Source organism: Cupressus sempervirens, chromosome 8 (assembly GCF_028749045.1).
Source record: "Cupressus sempervirens isolate cs-2001-9-10 chromosome 8, ASM2874904v1, whole genome shotgun sequence".
NCBI lineage: Eukaryota > Viridiplantae > Streptophyta > Pinopsida > Cupressales > Cupressaceae > Cupressus > Cupressus sempervirens.
The window spans coordinates 580,830,125-580,847,037 of NC_143125.1; positions in this window are offsets into that span (position 1 = coordinate 580,830,125).

The window sequence follows — 16,913 nt, forward strand, 5'->3', positions numbered from 1 at the left end:
TGAGGATGAAGAACTCTTACATAGAGGAATACATGCATCTAGCTGAAATAAGATACCTCTCCTAGTACCCCTTGCAAGCACTATCGATCCTCTCATCATCTTGCAACCTTCTTTCAAAAAAAAAACTTGCACACCTACATCATTCATCATACTTAAAGATAATAGGTTTCATGTCAAACCTAGAATGTGCATAAATCCATTGATTCCCTTTACTCGTCCATCAGAAAATTTGATAGTGACCCTTCCACATCCAACTATCTTTAGGTGAGAATCATCACCTAAGTACACCTTTCCACCATTGAACTCTTCATATTTTGAGAACCAGTTTCAATGAGAGGTCATGTGAAAAGATGCACCCGAGCCAACCAACCACACATCATCAGATGCATGGGCTACCAAAGCTACGATGAATGCATCGCCATCTTCTTCAGATCTTTCTGAAGTTGAATCTAAACCTTTCTTCTTCTTCGGCTCTTTGCAATCTTTATGAAAGTGCCCAAGTTTATCATAGTTCCAACATTTTTCCTTGGACTTAGTGGAAGTCTTTGACTTCCCATGGGATTTGGATCTACCCTTATTTTTAGACTTATTGTCATTTTTCTTTCCTCTTTCATGGATCTCCCACGAACAAAAAGGGCATCTTTTTTCGAAATAGAAGCCTTTCTTTGCATCTCCTTTGATAGCAATGAAGACACCACATCATCCATTTTGAAGGTGACTAACATGCTTTCGAGAGCCATCACAAGATGGTCCCATGAATCTGGTAAAGAACACAAAAATGTGTAGCAATGATCCTTCTCCTCTAACTTGACACCAGTTGATGTCAACTATGTAGCCAGTAGATTAATTGCATTTAAATGATCTGTTAAGGATCCACCTTCCTCCATTCACAGAGAGTACAACTTCTTCCTTATGAACAACTTGTTCACCAAAGATTCAGCCTGATACATGGCCCCAAGTCTTTCCCACAAACTATATGTAGTTTTCTCATCTAGAACATTTAGAAGGACTAGATTGGTTAAACAGAGTCTTATAAGACTCTTAGCTTTATGGTCTTTGATTTTCCAATCTGCTTGAGCTATAGTTGCTGGTCTTGTAGCATTTGAAATCGCTTCCCATAGGTCATGATCTTCCAACATGTCTTCCATATTGAGTTTCCACAACTCGAAATTAGTGCCATTAAATTTCTCCACCTCCATTCTTCCATATGATGAACTCGCCATTTCAATCTGCAAATAGGATTCAGGATGCTTTGCATAAGACTCCCACTCAACTTGAGATTAGCTCAAAAAACCCTACCCAACAACTAGGATCAAAAGTTGATCAGGCTCTGATACCACTTGTAAGGAAACTCAGGTGCGGAAACAACTTCCTACACTAATCTCTTAAAGAAGTATGGTGCAAATCCTATTAAAATCTTTTACACTTACAGATTCAATATCATGTAAACAACAATATTACAACAAACCAAGCATAAAGAAAATAGACAGAGAAAGAAACACATAACACAAAGATTTTTTGGTGGGGAAAAACCTTTCGATAAAACAACCCCACCCCTCCAAAACCTACACAATGTATTATCTTCAACACAAGGTTACAATACACTTGCAATGCAAGTTAAACAATGACAATAGAAGACTCCAGTAGAAACTCACAGTACCAACAATACACTACTTCGCATCCTCCTCTTCCCAACCCTAAAAATGCTTATAACATGCGCTTCACTTTTAGGGCTACTCCCAAAGGTATTTGTATTAGGGTTTTACCATTCTTCGAGAAAATAGGGACCCTAAATTTTTTTTCGAACCCCACTATTGGGGTAGAGTGTATTGTACTCAAAATTATCAGTTGCCACATGTCTTCACCTGTCATCGAATCTTCCTAACATAGCTCTTACATGTCATAGGAATCCATCATAACCATTTTAGTGATGATCTCCTTACACACAATTCAAGATGCTGACACATCAACATTATTTGCAAGAAAATACATTTTACAAAATAAATAATAAGAATAGGAATTATCCAAGGTTGAGACACCTTATTCCTAACAATTAGGAGACATGGCTGCTACAAAGGAGAAGCCATTATTCTATGAATGTAGGGCTGAAAAAGGCTATTTTTCCTCTGCATTTACTATTGTGTTGACTTGGTTATCCAAACTTTATTGTTTGTACCATGAACTATTATATTTCCTTTGATGGATTTGTAGTTAGTCTTTTTTCTTTCCTATTTTAGAATAAGTGTTAATCCTCTATTTATAGGGATTAGATTGATAGTTTTAGGAGGTTAGAAAAGGTTTATGAAAAGAAACTATTGACTCTTGTAGTGAATTGTTTTACAGTTTTATTTATTGTTCTCATGTAAGGAATTTTGGAATATAATAAAATAATTATTAGTTTACATTCTATGTTAGTAGATTAGTAGAAGCTACAAGGGGGCCCACTTGGGAGGTGGATTAGACCAGAGTAGTGTAGATTTACTTCCATCATTTATAGTATTTCAAGTAGAGTTTGTAAGTTTACTCCTACATCATCATACTTTGTGAATGTTCTTGCAACATCTACAAGAACAATTGTAGTGGATGGCCTAAGTTGGAATATAGGTTAGCATTTAATTACATTTCCATCATTCATTTTAGTGAAGAGTTAAATGTGTTAGTTTCCTACAACACTAGTGTAGGTTCTTTCCTTGCATTTTACTTTCCTATAACATAAGCATAATGACTCTTTAAGAAACCTAGTGCACATACTGTGCCGACCATTTTAGGTATATGTCCCTAGGTTGACAAATTAAATGGACCTCATTGTAGGGAGAATAATCCTTATATTGAATATACTATTCCTAATTAAGGCCTTGGGCATGATTATCACACACCTATTGTGAGGTAGACCAATAGGTCTAAAGATTAAATCCTTAAACAAGGTGACACAGTAGGGTTTTTGTAATAGATTTTAATAGGGCTATAAATACTTTTAACCATGTATTCCCTTAACAAGGTGATGTAATGCATTTACTAGGTAAAGTCTTATTGCCAAAATAGTGAGACATTATGGGTGCCAATTCCTACTTTGGTTTCTCCTACAGACCAAGGGTTTCTATGATAAAAATATTGTTGTTCTTATGTTGCATGTTGTGGATGTTTCATTTAATTTTCTTTTAGATTATACTATTATTGCATGTTTTTATTTAGAAGTGGATTAAAAAGGATTTCAGATATTCGGTTGCATTGATTCACCCTACCTCCCTATTGTTTCAAAAGTTTGCACCATTGCATAAAGTTTTTACCTCAAGGAAACCTTGTAAAACATGGAAACAATCTCCAAGTTGTGGGACTTGAATAATGAGATTGAGTCTGTAGAGAAGGTTGACTTTCTTCCTATCAAGGTGCACCTAACTACTCTTGAGAGTAAAAGGGAGAAGGAGATACATGAAAATCAAACTACCTAAAGTAATCTAAAGGGGTGATACACCAAAATAGTTTGTTCAATTTTAACTGTGCCTAACAACACACTACTCACAATACAACCTCAAAATATATTAATTCTACCTTAGCTTAATTCAATAATCACATGCAGATCAAGAACCAAATGAGATGCTACAAGGAAGGAACTTCACTCTATATCATTCAAGGACAAATAGATACTATCATGTAGATTGAATAATAAAAGAATGCATTAACAAAGGCAAGGAGGTTTTGCACTTATATTAATGGGAGAATGAGATTTGGTAGAGAAAGATATTCATTCATAGGAAAAAGGAAAGTATAGTAGCAGAGCATAGAACACAATGCTATAGAATTAGAGAAAAGACTGACCCTTGGAAGGGTTACAAAACTTGCTTTTATAGTTCAAGCATAACTGAGAAACTTTATTGAGCTCAAGCATAACTAGGTAGAGTTTAGATTGTAGAGAAACAATAACTATTGATCATAAGGAAATTCGATCAAGTGCACATCCCCATACTACAAGATTTGACCTTTTACGTGCAAATCTAGTTCTTGCAAATAGAAGCAATGATCATTATCATTTGATTGTGCAGAAGGACAAGCATAACAATGATAGGATGAATGATACATTAAATAGGCATGGAGATCATCAAAAGTAGTTGCAGATAATCATAGATATTGATTCACCTTTAAAGAGCTATATGAAATTGTTCTTAACATGCCAAATTGGATATATTCATCAAGTCAACTAAATTTGACCTCCACATTGTACCTTCCCTACAATTTGATTTCCCAAAGGCACCTCTTATATTTTTCAACTTATACAAGCAATCATCTTTTCCTTTCTCAACCTAGGGTCTTACAATCTTATGATCGTTAATGAAGTCAGAACCCTTCATAACATATTTAGCTTAGAGATTGACCCTTATGATCCTATGATCATCAGTTATACATTTTGGCATAGCATCTTACCTTGCCTTACTTTACCTCATGATCCTATGATTGAAGTCATCTAACCCCCATCATGATGTTGATGGCCTATCATCTTACCCTTGTGATCTTACAAACACAAATAATCACGAGATTGGAAGATGCTTTTTGCTTACCTTTATTAATGTAAAGCTTCGATCTAACCTTTGTTTCCTTCGTTTAATGAATGAATCCTTCCAAAATGACCCTCATGATGCTACGATAAAAGGAACTCATAAGACTATGCCTACCTAGACACATGTCTGATTCTCACTACCCCATATTGACTAAACATGCAAGCAATGATCATCGATCCTTTTTCATTTGACAAATGGAAGGATGTGGGACCTTTGAGTTGTTCCTATGAAAATTTGACTTGTGACCGTGTGAACAATGAAGTGATCATAGGATTACAACTAAGATTAGAGTTTATCTTTTAATCGTGTGACTGTACGAACAATGAGATTCATGGCTTCACCATGTTGACTCTGAGTTAAACCTGACTCCCTACAAAAGAGAGAACAAATACCTCGCATAGTCACCACCTTAATCATGGGTTGCATCTTATCCCTTGTGAACATATGAGAACACTAAGATCACTAGTTTGTAGCTTGAACCCTGCGTTAGCCTTAATCATCTATGATGGAGCGAAATACTGGAGATGACTGTTATGAATTGATCACATCCTTGTAGCCTTCAAATCCATAAGCCCCTAACCACCTATGAAGATGCATTGATTTTTTGATTTACTTGCATTGAAACCTCGTGGTCTAAATGCCTATTACTCCCTAAGTTCCTACTATTGTGCGAGAAGAGGACTGAGTGCATGATCACAATTTGAAATTTCATAAGGGATATGAAAAGAAAAATATTTGAAGACATAGGGATATAAAAGATATGCCAAGGATTTTTTATGTATCCCATTAGACTTGTGTGACATTAAATTTTTTTTAAAAATAATTTGATCATTAGGCATATCTACCACCAAAAAAGTCAAATTTTGGCAAGGGGGGCAAAAATGACTAACAATCTTTGTGACTCAAAGGGGATACTAGCTTGCTAAGCATGAGATCAATGGCCTTAAGCATCCATTTGGCTACAAAGTCACAAAGACTGATATCTTCTGTGCAACAATTTGGAATACTGCAACCTCTACAACTACAAAAAAATTATTGCCTCTACTATCTCATGAGGAAACAACTTGTGCTCATGCACTTCTTGGAAAACAAGAAAAACTACTCTAATATATACAAAAAACCTTAACCATCTCTAGAAGTATAGTTTGAGGTAATTCCTATTGATTAGAATCGATAGACAATTGAAAAGCATTGGCCTCTTTGTAGTTGGTGATAACATAAGGGCCACTCCACATAACATTGAATTTGGAGTGCCTGCCTAGCTTGGCTTTGTTTGTATCCCACTTGAGAACAAGGTCTCCATCTCTAGAAACCTTGGCTTTAGCCTTCTTGTCAAAACTCCTTTTGACTTGGTGCTAGTGTGCCTTAAGTGTGTGCATAGCCTGTTGCCTTTTTTCTTCTAATTCTATTAATTATGACATTCTGACTGTCATGGCATTACTCTCAATTAATTTCATTGATAAGTGAATTCTAGGGAGGGGAATTCAAGTGAAATAGGGAGCCTTGCTTCCCTTCCATATACTAACATGAAGGGTGAGTTCCCAATGACCCTCTTAGAAGTAATCTTATCAGCCCAAAGGGATATTCTTAGCTTCAAATGCTAAAACCTCTAGTTGTCCTCAATTATCCTCTTCATGATCCTAATGAGGTTCTTTCTAGAAGACTCAATGAAGCCATTCCTCTCGAGGATAATAACTTGAGGAAGTACCTAGATGGATACCATGATTGACTACCCAAGAGAAAATATGGGTCCCAACAAAGGACTTGGCATTATCTCATATTATTGTTGAAGGGATACCAAACCTAGTACTAGTTCCATCAAGGAATTCCATTACTGAGGCCTCTTGGCATCCTTCAAGGCTACAACTTTTGTCCACCTTGTAAAATAATCTATTGTAGCTAAGATCCACTTGTGACCAGAGCTAGAAGGTGGATTGATTGGACCAACAAAGTCCAATCCCCATTGGGAAAATGGTTGATCAACCTGAATAAGATGCAAGGGAAGAGCTGCTAATCTTTATTTTCTTGAAAAGAAAGCTCACACTTCTCACATTTCCTTACATACTCATAATAGTCATGGAATAGACTTTTCCAATAATAACCAGCTCTCATGGCTTTCATGACTATTATTGGAGCTAAGAAGTGGTTGTCATCAGGGCCATCATGAAACTCCTTGATCATCCTATCTATCTGATCAAGGTTGATACATCTTAATAAGGCCCCATTTACATCCTTTCTAAAAAGAATATCATCCACTAGGTCAAAAGGAATAGACTATAATCTAAATTTTCTTCTTTTGGCCCTGTTCAACCATTATGGATATCCTTGTCCTACAAAGAAGGTTTTCATGTCATGCACCCATTTGTTTAGATTTTCATCTCTTGCTAGTTTCTCATCTATCAATACTAGTGCAACCTCGTTAATAATCTCTTGAGATGAAATCATCTATTTACATAATCCTTTTCCTCTCACAAGCTTTGTGATCTTGATATCAACGTCATATTTCATGACACTAGTAATCCATCTAACTCTCTTTTCATTGATATCCTTGTTTAGAAGGAAGTCCTTCACACTTGCATGTGGGACCAAGAGCTAGTCCTTGTTGTGAGACAAAAGATGCCTACAATTCATTAGAGCTCTTATGAGAACTAGAGCTTGCTTTTCAACATAACTATACTTATCCTCATAATCCTTTAGTCCTTCATTAAAAAATTCTATAGGTTGTTCTTCATTTGTATCATTTAATTTTGTCAAGATGGCTGAGATGCTTGACTCACCCCTAGGGTGTAGAAGTCCTTATCAAAGTTGGGGTTGATAAGGGTGGGGATTGATGCTATTACTACCTTGATCTCTTCAAAATTGGCTCTCCTTTCCTTTATCCATGTGAACACGATGTTCTTTTTTAGCATGGTTGTGAGAGGCTTGAACATGGTAGCAAGATTACGAATGAACCTTCTCACAAAGTTGATTCTACCAAGGAAGCTTTGCAACCCTTTCTTATGACTAGGAAGTGAAAGAGCAAGGATTTCCTTCATTATCTTTGGATAAATGGTTAAACCATCCTTAGACACAGTATGTCCCAACAATTTTCCCTGATTAGTGGCAAACACACACTTGCTTTGTTTTAGGGATACACCATATTCCCTACACTTGATGAACACTTACTTTAAATGGCCAAAATGGTCTACCACATTCTTTTAATAGACTATTATTTCTCAAGGTATACCATCAAAAATATTTCAAGCATACTCTTGAAAACCATCTCCATTTCCTTTTGGAAGGTAGCAGCTACGTTAGTTAACCCAAAAGGCATTTTTCTATAGGCATAGGTGCCCCATTTTTTTGTAAAAGATATCTTATAATTTCCAAACTCCTAGCCTAATACTTGGTTATAACCTGAAAAACCAACTAAGCTAGAAAATATTTCTGAACTGTTGACTTTGGATATAATTCATTCTATGGAAGAGAGAGGATGGAGATCTTTAAGAGAGGCCTTATTTAGATCTCTAAAATCTACACATAGTCTAATTTCTCCACTCTTATTCCTAATAGGAATAGAATTAGCTACCCAAGAGGAATACTTAATAGGAAAAATAATGTTGGCCTCTATGGGCTTGAATAACTCCTTTCTCATTAATGGTTCAATTCTAGGTTTAACTGGCCTCTATTTTTGTCTAACATGATTTGCATTATTACTTAAATCTATGGTATGTTCTAACAAACATGGGTCAAAACCCTTTAAATCATCATATGTCCATGAAAATACATCATTGAACTCTTGACATATATGAACAAAATTCTCTTGTTTAGCTTCAAAGCTTACCTTCCCAAAGTGAGAGTGCTCCCCTTAGCAATGGTGATTGGTATGTGATCATCCTTGTTGGTGGCTAAGTTTAGACCTCTGCTCCTTGCTTGATCATCAAGGTTGAAGACACTTTCTAAGGTGAGTAGACCGTTGGGAAACTTATTGAAACTGAGGTTCATGGTTTGTTCATCATATTGGCTTTGTAGCTTGGGTCAGTTCCTCTCAGAGAATTTTGCCTTACATTATAGAAAATTGAAAATATGCAAATCAAAGTTAAACATTTGCCAATTTGTATGGTTTTTTAGAATTGCAGGTCTTATAACCACCTTGATGTGTTTCAAATTTTCATCTTCAACATGCCCTAGTACATCATAATGACCACCTATTTTTTGCAAGCCTATCAACATGTTTTTTTCTCTTCTAGAGATGCTATGGATATTGAATGCTTGAAATCCCTTAGATAGATCTAAAACCCTATGTCTGTATGCTTTGAGAAGATTATTCTTTGTAATGTTCTAACTCCTTACTTGGTTAACCAACAACCCACTATTCCCAAAGAACATCAAGGATTTGATTTCTCTACCTTGTGCCAGTTGGAGGCCCTAAATCAGTGCTTCATATTCTACTATGTCATTTGTGTAACTGAATTAAAGTCTGTAAGAGAAGTAAAAATTCTCCAATCTAGGGGAGACAAGCATCACACTAGCACCCAAGCCATTCTTATTTCTTAAGCCATCAAAAAATATGCTCCATAATTCATCAATATCTTCTTCCTTCTTTATGAGATTAGGAATAGGATCATCCTTTTCCAATATGGAATATGTGGTAAGGCCTATCTCTAAAGTTTCTTGTACTAGATCAAACTAATAAGCAATGGCCCAATCATCCAAGAGATAATCAAGCACCTCTGCCAAGGAAGTGATACATTCATGTGCTATACCTTTACCATCTATCTCCTAAATTTGACAATTCATATTTATGGGACTAGGTGTATAGGTCTCTATGTGATTAAGGGCTAGAGATTCTACCCTTAAAGAAGCCCTTGTCCCATATCTTGTTCTAAAGATCATACAGGACCAATCTATTGCAATATGACCCTCTATTTGTGTAGAGAAATCTCTAGAAAGGCAAATAGAAAAACATGGTTTGATCTTAGGTATTGATATGTCTTGCTTGACAGTGCAACCAAGGTAGGCATCCAATACCATTTCTACATTTTTAAAGACTTCTACTGTCCTAACAGAGCTACCATCTAAGTGGAGCACATCCCTAACCATTGGCACATATTTAATACTAAGGAGGTCATCCATACACCTAGGCATTGCAAAACTACTAGCCCCTAAATTGATCATGCAATTATGGAATAGCTTATCCCCTATGATCAAAGAAACATAAAAGGGAGGAGATTTTTTTCCTTGTATCTCTTTCTTTTATTAGCCACACTAGACTTGTAGCATCCTTTAGAGTAGCTGACTGATTTTCCACTCTTATGATTTCTAACTCCTGCTACAGTAGCACCTTTTGTGATGGCATAGCGGTAACAACATCCCACATAGGGACACTACCATTGGTCTGCTTCATCTAATCCATAATGTTGAGAGGAGTACCAACTATTTTGACTAAAGCTTTGGGAACTGCAAGGTCTAATGACTGAACATGAGCAGTCTGAGATTGAATAGTCTTCCCTCTATTTGTGTCCTAGTTATTCTTGGTAGCCACATTTGGTTTTATATTCATCATTAGAACATGAGGAGAAACCCCTGAAGTTGAAGCTTGATTTGGTGGAGGAGGGATAACATCCTCAATAACTCTTCTTTACTTTTGGTGTTGTGAGCTATGACATCATGATTGGTATGACAATATTCTTCTAGTTGATGGTTCATAAAAAAACAATCACCTTGGTGCTAGAAATGGGCAATATTAGTAGATTGAGTGGTATTATATTCCTGTCCAATTGCTTGATCTTGTGTGGTTAGTGCTAGGTCCTTTTGGCACATGTAATGCCCATAGGAATAATTGCAAGAGGGACAAAAATCCTATTCCTAAGCAAGATTATTTTGAGGAACTAATGTCCTAACTAGATTTGGGTTTGTATTTCCTATAGAGGTATTTCCAATAGCCCTATAATATGTGGGGTTTTGAAAATAATTTTGGGGATGCCTAGAATTTTGAGCTTGTTAGTTTTCGAAGGTCACCACCTTGTTGCTCATCTTCTAGACCACTGAGAAATTGTCCTCCAATTTCTTTCTTGATCTTGCAAATTTTGATTATTCAAAATCAGGGCCTACATCATGTTCTTCAACTCTCCAAACTCATTGGAATATGTATAGGTTGTTGAGGCTATAACAAGAGGTTGGCTTGTGGAGGTGGTAGTACTAGGGGCTATCGTGGGTTGATGATTATACATGTCAGGAAAAAAAGGCATTAGAGGCCTTAGAGTTAACTTCCCTCCTTGAATTAGGATATTCTCTACCCTTATGACAATTTCATAGGCAGAAAGAAAAGTATTCCCTCCCATGATTTGCATTGTGGTAGCAATATCACTATTGAAGGCTCTAAGGTAGTGTAAGAAAGTATTCCCAGGGGTAGGCTTTACTACAATGGGTATTTTGTCCCATGTTTTTTGGAATCTATAATTAAAATATATTATGTATTCATGGGGTGCCCTTTTAATAGTTGTTAGCTATTCTAAAAGTGACAGGTGATCACTCTTATCCTCAAAATGCTTACAAAGCTTTTCACCTAATGAATCTCAGTTAGAAATTGAATTATGTGGTAACCCTCTATACCACTATAAGGCCTTTCCTTTTATAATGAATCTAGAAATCTAAAATCAACATCATCCTTTGTAATACCATGTATATTATAAATATTTGAAACTTCTTGAATATTCTCTAAGGGGGAAATGGGAGTTTCACTAGTAAAATTAGGTAGGCTTTTAAGTGCAACTACTGAGATATCATGTCTTTGAGCTAGAATGAGGGAACTTCCACCATTGAAGGTGGAAAAAGCATGGGCTTTAGGAAATTCCATATGGAATAATGATCTATTTAAATGGATATATGGTAACCTAGGCTATGACCTATCAATAGGAGTAGATAGAGATCTTGCAAGTGTATTTATTACTTTTGTACTCTTAACTGGTGATAGAGAGAGACTATTATTTTTTCTTCTAGGATTTGAAAATGAGAGCTTATTATATTGAAAAGTACCTCTAGAAGATTTCCTTGTTTAAGCTTTGGGCATGAATCACAATGACTTTGGTCTGGAAACCAATATACAGAGATGGAGTAGAGTTGCCAAGTTCTTTGAATGTAAGCCTCTTGAAGGCCTAGAATGTTAAGAACAACACTATCTCCTCAGTATAAATTTGAAGCTCTTTTCTTTGACACTAGTCAACCAATAGACTTAAAGAGTGATTCAATATGAGTTTCCCACCGGGCATGCCAAAAAATGTTGCCACAAAAGTTTTCACCCTTTCCTAAAGTTTTTACCTAAAGGCAACCTTGCGAAACATGCAAACAATCTCCAAGTTGTGGGATGGGACTTGAACAATGAGATTGAGTCTCTAGAGAAGGCCAACTTCCTTACAGTTAGGGTGCACCTAACTAATCTTGAGAGGAAAAGGGAGAAGGAGATGCATGGAAAAAAAAATACCTAATCTAATCTAAAGGGTTGATACACCAAAATAGTTTGTTCAATTTTAACTCTGCCTAATAATGCACTACTCACAATACAACCTCAAAATACACCGATTCAACCTTTTCTTAATTCAACAATCACATGTTGACCAAGAACCAAATGAGATGCTACAAGGAAGGAACTTCACTCTATATCATTCAAGGCCAAATAGATACTATCATGTAGATTGAAAAATAAAACAATAAATTAACAAAGGAAAGGAGGTTTTACACTTATATTAATGGGAGAATGAGGTATGACACATAAAGATATTCATTTATAGGAAAAAGGAAATTATAGTAGTAGAGAATAGAATAAAATGCTATAGAATCATAGAAAAGATCAACCCTTGGAAGGGTTACCAAACTTTCTTTTATAGTTCAATCATAATTGAGAAACTTTATACTAGGTAGAGTTGAGATTGCAAAGAAGCAATAACTATTAATAAGAAGGAAACCTGATTAGGTGCACATCCCCATTCTAGGAGATTTGATCTTTTACATGTAAATCTAGTTCTTGTAGATAGAAGCTGTGGCCATTATCCTTTGGTTGGGCAGAAGGACAAGCATAGTGGCGATAGCATGAATGATGCACTAAATAGGCATGGAGATCATCAAATGTAGTTGCAGACAATCATAAAGATCAATTCACCATTAAAGAGTTGTATTGGATCATTCTTAACATGCCAAATCAGATATATTCATCAGGTCAATTGAATTCAACCTTCATATTGTACCTTCCTTGCAATTTGATTGGCTGAGGGCACCTCTTATTTCTTTTAGCTTAGACAAGCAATCATCTTGTCCTTCGTCAACCTAGGGTCTTATCATCTTACAATCATCAATGAAGTCAAAACCCTTTGTAACATCTTCATCTTAGAGACTGAACCTTATGATCCTTCAATTATTAGTTATACATTTTGGCATAGCACCTTACCTTGTCTTACATTACGTCATGATCCTCTACTCATGGTCAGTTAACCCCTATCATGACTTTGGTTGTCTATCATCTTACCCTCATGATCTTATGAACAAATTTAATTATGAGATTGAAAGATCCTTTCTATTTACCTTTGTTGATGTAAAGCTTTGGTCTAACCTTTTTTGCCTTCATTCGATGAATGACTCATTCAAAAATGAACCTCGCAATGCTACGATAGCAAGAACTCATAAGATCGGGCCCACTCGGACATGAAAAATTTGACTTGCAACCATACAAAAAAGGAAGTGATTACATGATCACAATTGAGATTGGAGTTTACCTTTTAACCCTGCAACTATACAAATAATGAGATTCACGACTTTGCCTTGCTGACCTTGAGTTAAGTCTAACTCCCTATAAAAGAGTGAACAAATACCTCACATAGTCACTGCCTTAACCATGGGTTGCATCTTATCCCCTACAAACATGCAAGAACACTAAGATCTCTAGTTCATGGCTTGAACCTTGGGTTAACCTTAATCATTTGCGATGGAGCAAAATATTGGAGATGATTGTTATGACTTGATCACAACCTCACAATCTTCGAATCCATAAGCCCCTAACCACTTGTGAAGATGCACTAACTGTTTGATTTAACTACATTGTAGCCTCATGGTCTAACTGCCTATTACTCCCTAATTGCTTGTGATTGTGTGAGAAGAGGACTGAGTGCATGATTAAAAATTGAAATTTCATAAGGGATATGTAAATATAAAAGCTTTGAAGACTTAGGGATATAAAAGATATGCCAAAGATTTTGTATGTATCCCATTAGACTTACATGGCAATAAAAATTTGAAAAAATCAATTTGACTATCACGCATGTCTTCTACCCAAAAATTCAAATTTTGGTGGGGGTGAGGGGGCGAAATCACTAACACTCTCCTCTTGGTGCCTTATAGTACTAAAAATTGGTATCAAAGCCAAGTTTGCTTGGATAATCCTAATAGTTTAAAATGATACTTAAGGAAAATATAGAGGGACCAATGGGATATCAAAGTCAACTTGAGAAGCAACTTGCAAATTTTGAAGAACTTATTGAGAAGTTGAAAGAAAAACTCAATAAATCAAGAGCCAAGACACAAGATCTTGTTTAAAAAACTCTTGGAGTGTAGTGAATCTAAGGATTCTGAATCCTTGGAGGCTATGTCATAAAAGAATGAGAAGATGAATCAAGATAATAAGAATATAAATAGAGAGTTAGAAATAAGTTGAACCAAGAACCTCATGGGTCACACCAATGGATTATCAGGTAGATGATGATATGCTAACAATCTATGGAAATGATTCAATATCAAAATTGAAAGATCCAATTTTTCATAGGTTTGGAACCTTTTCTTAGAAGAATATGGAGGTCTTTAGGTAAATTAAAACAACTAGTGGTAGAGAAGAAGATAAGAAAGGAAGTCAAGAAATATGCATTAAACAAAGACTTCAACAAGGATATGATAGTTTATCTAAGAGCTAAATATGAAGTACACCGAGAAGAAACATGTATAGTAGCAACAAAAGTGGAAGAAATTGAATTTTTTTCTACAACAAGTAGTAGTGCATACATTAGTAGACAAACTAAAAGTACAACTATTGTGAAAAAGGAGAAATAATCTTCTCTTGGAAAATTTTTAGTGAAGAGGAAATAGAAATCCTCTAAGGCTTCCAAGCTTGAATCTACAAAGGTCAAAATAGAGAAAGTTTTGAGAAAGATAAAGAAGGAACAAGCAAAGTGAATCTACAAGGGTATTAAAAGGAGTGAGAAGATAGAAGGAACTAAATCATATGATGACTATATGGAGATGAACGTTAATAGTAATAAATCCAAGGTGGTTCCCAAACCAATAAATATCTTCAACATTATGTCAGCAAGTTTATTTCAATAGATGAAATATTGAATAAAGTAATTAGAAAGTAGGGTATATTAGTTGACATAAAGAAGCATTATGATAAGTTTAATGAAAAGGAGAAGAGGAAAATTGAGGATGCACAATAGTTTTTCTAGTATGAATAAATTGAGAAAATTTCATTTTGAGTTGCAAAGATACATAACCACATCCTTCTATAATAAGATTGAAGTTATGTGGTATGTTGCATTAAAGTGAGATAAAGAGTTGAATGAATATTTCCTAATTGAACTACAAGTAGAGATGTCAATGGAAGAAATTAAAGAGACTAAGAGAAAAATTAGGTTGAAATACAAGACAAAGAAAAGATTGACAATATTAATCAATGGTGAATCTCAATCAATTCAAGATGAAATTGAGGCTATATTGAAGAAGTATTTGGGTTTAGATGGATAGGAAAAAGAACATGAAAAAGAAGAAGAAGAAGAAGAAGAAGAATGTGAAAAATATGAGTCCAAGATGACTCATATTGATAAAGGATGGAAGATAGATGGTGTTGAATTCACCATAGATGATGTTTTCATCCTGGATGTGTCAAAAGAATTTAAAGTTACTATATAAGAATAGGTGGATGCTTTGGACTACACAAGATCATAAATAATTATGGAAGATGTCATGAATGATGATACCATAGTTAATATACCCACTGCAAAAAGAAGAAAAAAGTACTAATAGTAGATATAATTGGAGGAGATGAGAAAGAAAAAATATCACATATTGAAGATGTTCAGGTGGAAGGAGAGAAATGAAAGAAAGAAATAGGGATGGGTATAAAATTCACATGTATTGTATAATATTAAGCCAAGTTTGAATGGAAGAGATGAAGATGATATTATGTCCATTCACAAGCCAATAGATTTGAGTGCCTTGAGCCCTAATGAACTCATGGAAATTTCTACAATAATGCAATCTAAGGCTAAATGAATAATGATGAAGGCTCAGAATAAAAAAGGTATACATTATCCAATCAACATATATTATTATATTTGGTGCCTAAAGTTGATTAATATATAATTGCAACACCTATTAAGCATTTGGAAAAGTTGGTGACATCTATAGAAGAAAAAATGCAAATTCAATAAAGTAAATATATGTATATAGTACAAAAGGAGTATGAGAAGAAGTTGGTACAACAAATTTCATCTGAACAAATGAATCCCCAAGGGAAGAGGATTCATAATAGAAGAGAACTTTGAAAATCCTTGAAAGAGGTAGGGTAACAAAAAACCTCAACAACCAAAACCACACCAACATTTATTTCCTTTCATATCCATTTGCATTGCCATCCTCCTTACTAGATTCCTCCAACTCCTCTCTACTTTTGAAAACCCTAGGTCTCCCACTCTCACTCTCACTTATTACTCTCCTCATTAATAATAGAATAAGTCATAACTTCCAGTAAATTAAAAAGTTTTGTTTACTCTTAATGACATTCAATTATTATTAAAACCATTGAACAAATAATAAATTATTAATTTTTTAGTAAAATTAAATCATTTAAAAATTCATTTTAATTATTTAAGAATGAAGATGATCAAGCATGAATTATCAAAGTTTACTAGAGGCCCTTCTCATTGTTTAAACAATAAAATTTGAGTCTTTGATAATTTTAATATTTATTTTTTAATTAATCTTTGCCTTTAAAATTTCTTAAAATTCAAAAAAATTAAAACTAGTTACTACTTTTCAAACCCTCTCTAAAATTTGAATCAAACCATAAATAGAAACCATTTTTTTTCTTTTAACATGTAATTTTTTAAGACAAATTAACAATATTGAGTAAACCCTAACTCAACTCCTTTATCAGATGAATCAAGACAATTAAAAATTGAATCATCGTTGGAAACATTTTAACATCCATTTAACATTAATAATTTAATAGTGAATTTTGAATAAATCATCACTTAATAACAATAATAGTTGAAACAATTTACAAAGAACAATGAAGAACAATTCATACATTTACAAGCACAGATAATTGGAAGGCCAAAATAG